Source organism: Rhinopithecus bieti, unplaced genomic scaffold (assembly GCF_001698545.2).
Source record: "Rhinopithecus bieti isolate Rb0 unplaced genomic scaffold, ASM169854v2 scaffold_11938, whole genome shotgun sequence".
Lineage (NCBI taxonomy): Eukaryota > Metazoa > Chordata > Mammalia > Primates > Cercopithecidae > Rhinopithecus > Rhinopithecus bieti.
The window spans coordinates 444239-450698 of NW_016806961.1; positions in this window are offsets into that span (position 1 = coordinate 444239).

The window sequence follows — 6460 nt, forward strand, 5'->3', positions numbered from 1 at the left end:
TGATTAAATCAAGCTAATTAACATATTCATCACCTCACCTTTATTTGTGGTGAGAACATTTAAAATCTATTTTTTTTTTTTTTAAGATGGAATCTTGCTCTGTCACCCAGGCTGGACTGCAGTGGTGCGATCTCAGCTCACTGCAATCTCCAACTCCTGGGTTCAAGTGATTCTCATGCCTCAGCCTCCTGAGTAGCTGGGATTACAGGTGCCCACCAGAATGCCCGGCTCATTTTTGTATTTTTAGTAGAGACGAAGTTTCACCAGGATGGACCAGGCTGGTCTCGAACTCCTGCCCTCGGCCTCCCAAAGTGCTGGGATTACAGGCATGAGCCACCCCACCTAGCCAACATCTACTTTTTTAGCCAATTTCAAGCATACAATACATTGTTATTAACTAGAGTCACCACACAGTACAATAGCTCTCCTGAATTTATTCATCCTATCAACTGAAACTTTGTACCTTTTGACCAACATCATCCTGTCAGGGCTCCTTTTTGCTACTGGGTCTTTGAATGTGCTGTTCCCTCTGCCTGGAATATTTTCTCCCACTCTTTCCCTGGTTAACTCCCACCATTCCTTCTGATATCAGTTCAGAGAGCACTTCCCCAGAAAAACTTTTACAGCTTTATTTCCTAGCTTCGGGTTTGTATACTTCCAGATGGACATTCTCTAAGATAAAGACCCCTGGAAGAAACCCAGGTCGGAGGCAAATTATGTAACATATTTCTTACAACAGCCCAGGGAGGTAGGTGTTATGATCTTATTTTATAGATGACGAAATGGAGACAAAAAGAGGTTACATAATTTGCCTACACACAGGTAATAAGGGGCATAGCTAGAAGTTAAACCCAGGTCTGCCAACTCCAGAGGTGTGTGTGCGTGTATAGTTGTGTATGTATATTGTGTATGTGTGTATATGTGTGTATGTATATATGTGTGTATATATGTGTGTATGTATGTGTGTATAGATGTTTGTATGTATATATGTATGTATGTGTACGTATATAATATTCTGTGTATATATGTGTTGTATAAATATGTATGTGTGTATGACATGTATGTATAAGTACATATGTATTGTGTATATACTGGTGTATGGGCATGTGTGGCATATGTGTTTCTGTATATGTGTGTATGTTATAGTGGTATATATGGTGGCATATGTGTCATGTGTGTATAGTATGTGTTGCAGTGTATGTAGTGTGGTGCATGTGTTATACATGTGGTATGTGTATACATGTGTATGTAAATATATGTATGGTAGTCATGTATGTGTGTAAGTATATGGATTATGTATGTACGTATGTGTGCATATGCATATGTATGTGTGTATGTGTGTATATATATGGGTGTGTATGTATAATATATGTGTATGTATGCATGTATATATCTTTGATTGGTTCTGCATCTCTGGAGAACCCTGAATAATATAGTCTCACTTTTTTGTCATTTTAATTTCATTGCTTTTATGAAGTCATGATAATTGATGCTCTTTCAAAATTATTTGAACAGTTAGAAATATTAAAATAAATATTATTTTTAAATAAAATAAAATAATAGAACCAGGTGCTGTGACATGCATCTGTAGTCCCAGTTACTAGGGAGGCTGAGGCAGGAGGACTGCCCAGGAGTTCAAGGCTACAGTGAGCTATGATCATTCCTGTGGATAGCCACCATACTCCAGCCTGGGCAATACAGCAAGGCTCTGTCTTTAAATAAAACAAAATAAAGTATTATAAAACAAAAATATTATAAAATAACGTTAAACATTTAAAAAAAGTTCTTATTTTGCAAAATAAGTTGTTGCAATCCTGTATCAGTCACACACACACACACACACACACACACACACATTTGGAAGTTTGATCATCTGTAAAGTCTCCTAGCCTAGCTTGGGAACCAGCTGGCTTAAACCTGTTTCCTTGTGCTTCATTTTGGAGAACATCATGGCTCCTTCAGTTTCTGTCCAGTTCTCCCTGGGTAGACCAGGAAATGGAAGTCAGGAGTTCAGAATTAAAGCTATGGAGGGCATATGCTGGCACTCTCCCTTTATGTAATATGTGGGAAGTAAAGGGCTGATGTGACAGCTTCAAAGAACTATGCAAAGAGATGCCACTTCCCACCCATTAGGACGCCTACTGCCAAACAGAAAACAACAAGTGTTGACGAGGATTTAGATAAATTGGAGCCCTGGTGCATTGCTGGGAATGTAAAATGATGCAGCTACTGTGGGAAACAGAATGGTGGTTCCTTAAATAACTCAAAATAGAATTTCCTTATGATCCAGCAATTCCACTTCTGGAGATATATTCAAAATAATTGAAATCAGGGATTCAAAGAGATATTTGTACATATTATTCACAATAGCCAAAAGGTAGAAGTAAACTCAAGTGCTCATCAACAGATGAATGGGGGCCGGGCACAGTGGCTCGCACCTGTAATCCCAGCACTTTGGGAGGCCTAGGTGGGTGGATCACCTGAGGTCAGGAGTACGAAACCAGCCTCGTCAACATGGTGAAATCCCCATCTCTACTGAAAATACAAAAATTAGCTGGGCATAGTAGTGCAGACCTGTAATCCCAGCTACTTGGGAGGCTGAGGCATGAGAATTGCTTGAACCGGGGAGGCAGAGGTTTCAGTGAGCCAAGATCACACCATTGCCCTCCAGCCTGGGCAACAGGGCAAGACCTTGTCTCAAAAAACAAAAAACCACAAAAAATAAAACGATGTGGTGGTGTGTGCCTGCCATCCCAGCTACTCAGGGGGCTGAGGCGGGGGAATTGCTTGAACCCAAAAGTTGGAGCTTGCAGTGAGCCCTGATCACACACCTGCACTCCAGCCTGAGTGACAGAGCAACACCCTTTCTCATACAATAGATTATTATTCAGTTTTAAAAAGGAAGGAAATTCTGACACATGCTACAACATGGATGAACTTGTGTTAAGGGAAACAAATCAGTCACAAAAGAACAAATATTATATGATTCCGCTTATATGAGATACCTATAGTAGTCAAAATTCCAGAGACAGAAAGTAGAATGGTAGTTTCCAGGGGTTTGGGGAGTGGAGAATGGGGAGTTTGTGTTTAATGGGGATGGAGTTTTAGTTTTGCAAGATGAAAAGAGTTCTGTGTATGGAGGGTGGTAATGGTTGTACAACCATATGAATGCATTTACTACCACTGAACTGTACACTTAAAAATGGTTTAGATGGCATGGCGTGGTGGCTCACCCCTGTAATCCGAGTACTTTGGGAGGCGGAGGCAGGTGGAGGACCTAAGGTCAGGAGTTTGAGATTAGCCTGGTCAACATGGCCAAACCCCGTCTCTACTAAAAATACAAAAATTAGCTGGGCATGGTGGCGAGTGCTTGTAATCCCAGCTACTGCAGGGGCTGAGGCAGGAGGATGGCTTGAACCTGAGAGGCGGAGGTTGCGGTGAACTGAGGTCATACCACTGCACTCCAGCCTGGGCAACACGGTGAGACCCTGTCTCAAAAAATAATAATAATAATAACTTAAGCAAAGAGATATGCAAGACTGGACAGTGTTTTTGCCAATATATACGTGCTCCAAATAGAAATATTTGGGTTCTGTAGATCTTTCTCACACAGAAAGCTGAACTAATGCCTCTTGCAGTCAGCCTCTCCAAGTGTCTTCACTTTATTAGAAGTTGGGAAATAGAGAAAACATTACAAAAGCAGCCTAAAAGCAAAAAGAGTAGAAAAGTGCAACCCAATATTATCGAACATGGAAAAGGCCAATTCAGTTAGTCTTAAAGAATGAAATTGCAAAGATAGTTCTTTGTAATGCATAAGCGTTTAGTCATTAAAAAGGAATGTCTTTGACCTCACCTATTCTTGCCTGCACTAACTTTTCTTCAGCCTTTCTGGTAGGCCCAATAGCAGTGCCTCAAAGGTATCCACATTCCATTCCCTAGAACCCATGGGTATATTACCTCATAGCAAAAGGGACTTTGCAAATGCGATTAAATTTAAAGTCTTGAGATGGGGGAGTTATTCGGGATTATCCAGATACAGAGATACAAGAGTCTTTATAAGAAGGAAGGAGGGACTGGGCACAGTGGCTCACGCCTTTAATCCCAGCACTGTGGGAGGCTGAGGTGGGTGGATTACTTGAGGTCAGGAGTTCGAGACCAGCCTGGTCAATCATCTCTACTAAAAAAACAAAAATTAGCTGGGTGTGGTGGCGCCTGTAATCCCAGCAATTTGGGAGGCTGAGGCACAAGAATTGCTTGAACCCAGTAGGCAGAGGTTGCAGTGAGCTGAGATAGTGCTACTGCACTCCAGTCTGGGTGACAGAGCGAGATTCTCAGAAAAAAAATTTAAAAATATAAAAAATATTTTTAAGAAAGAAGAAAAGAAGAAGGCCAGAAAGATAAGGAAATGTGAATGTGATAAATAAAGGGGTCAGAAAGAGAGTGGAAACAAGAGAGAAGGAGAGAATCAAGATGCTCCATTTGCTACATTATTCGCTTTGAAGATGGCAAATGAAGCCATGAATCAAAGAATGTAGGTGGTTTCTAAAAGCTGAAAAAGGCAAGAATAAGGATTTTCTCTCAGAGACTCTAATACTTTGATCTTAGTATGTGATACCTGTGTCGGTCTTTTGACCTCTAGCACCATAACAGAAGAAATTGTATTTTTAGGCCGGGCGCGGTGGCTCAAGCCTGTAATCCCAGCACTTTGGGAGGCCCAGGCGGGCGAATCACAAGGTCAGGATATCGAGACCACGGTGAAACCCCGTCTCTATTAAAAATACAAAAAATTAGCCGGGCGCGGTGGCGGGCGCCTGTAGTCCCAGCTACTCAGGAGGCTGAGGCAGGAGAATGGTGTGAACCCGGGAGGCAGAGCTTGCAGTGAGCCGAGATTGCGTCACTGCACTCCAGCCTGGGCGACAGAGCGAGACTCCGCCTCAAAAAAGAAAAGAAAAAAAAAAAAAAAAAAAAAAAAAAAATTGTATTTTTATAGGCTGGATATGGTGGCTTATGCCTGTAATCCCAGCCCTTTGGGAGGCCGAGGCAGGAGGATTAAATGAAGCCAGGAGTTCAAGGTCAGCCTGGGAAACATAGCAAGACCCTGCCTCTAATGGAGGAGACCACCCCTGTCTTATGCCCAGTTTCTGCCTCCAAAGAAAGAAGAAGTAAAAACTAAAAGGCAGAAATGAAACCCACAGGCAGACAGCCCTGTGCGCCCTGGGCCTGGTAGTTAAAAATCAACCCCTGATCTAACTGCTTGTGTTATCTATAGATTCCAGACATTGTATGGAAAAGCATTGTGAAAATCCCTGTCCTGTTCTGCCTCCCAGATTCAAGCTATTCTCCTGCCTCAGCTTCCTGAGTAGCTGGGATTACAGGTACCCACCAACGTGCCCAGTTAATTTTTGTATTTTTAGTGGAGACAGGGTTTCACCATGTTGGCCAGGCTGGTCTCGAACTCCTGACCTTAAGTCATCCACCTGCCTTGGCTTCCCAAAGTGCTGGGATTACAGGTTGAGCCACCGAGCCTGGCCTCTATTTGTCTCTTGAAAGGCTTTTACTGATATCTTTCTGTGTTTTTTTGTTCTTCCCCAGGATGACTGCTTCTAGATATTTATTCCATGTTTCGATTCAAACCCATCAACAGTCACAAAATTCTTATATGAAAACTTAAAGCAGAGTGGCTTTTATACCTGACCTTTATATCTAGCACTTTATTGAATTATAGGTGCATGGATTCATTTATTCACACATTAATTCAGAGAATACAAATTTATTGAGAGCCTACCAAAGGCCAGGCACTGTGTAAGATATTGAGGATTGTCACCTGCACCAAGAGAGGCATGATTCTTGCTCTTGACCAGGCAAGGTGGCTCATGCCTGTAACCCTAGCACTTTGGGAGACTGAGGTGGGAAAATCACTTGAGCTCAGGAGTTTGACACCAGCCTGGGCAATATAGTGAGATCCTGTCTCTCAAAAGAAAAGAGAAGAGAAAAGAGAAGAGAAGAGAAAAGGATTATCCTGTGCAGCTTGAGTGCGTGGGCATAGGAGAGGGACTTAAAAAATAAATATTAGGGGCCAGGTGCAGTGGCTCACGCCTGTAATTCCAGCACTTGGGGAGGCCGAGGCGGGCGGATCACGAGGTCAGGAGATCGAGACCATCCTGGCTAACACGGTGAAACCCCATCTCTGCTAAAAATACAAAAAATTAGCCGGGCGTGGTGGAGGGCGCCTGTAGTCCCAGCTACTTGGGAGGCTAAGGCAGGAGAATGGTGTGAACCTGGGAGGCGGAGCTTGCAGTGAGCCGAGAAGGCGCCATTGCACCCCAGCCTTGGTAACAGAGTGAGACTCTGTCTCAAAAAATAAATAAATAAATAAATAAATATAATAAATATTAGGTTGACAGGAAAGGTTGAGAGTCAAATTTATTTATTTAAAAAATTAATATATATATTAATAAAA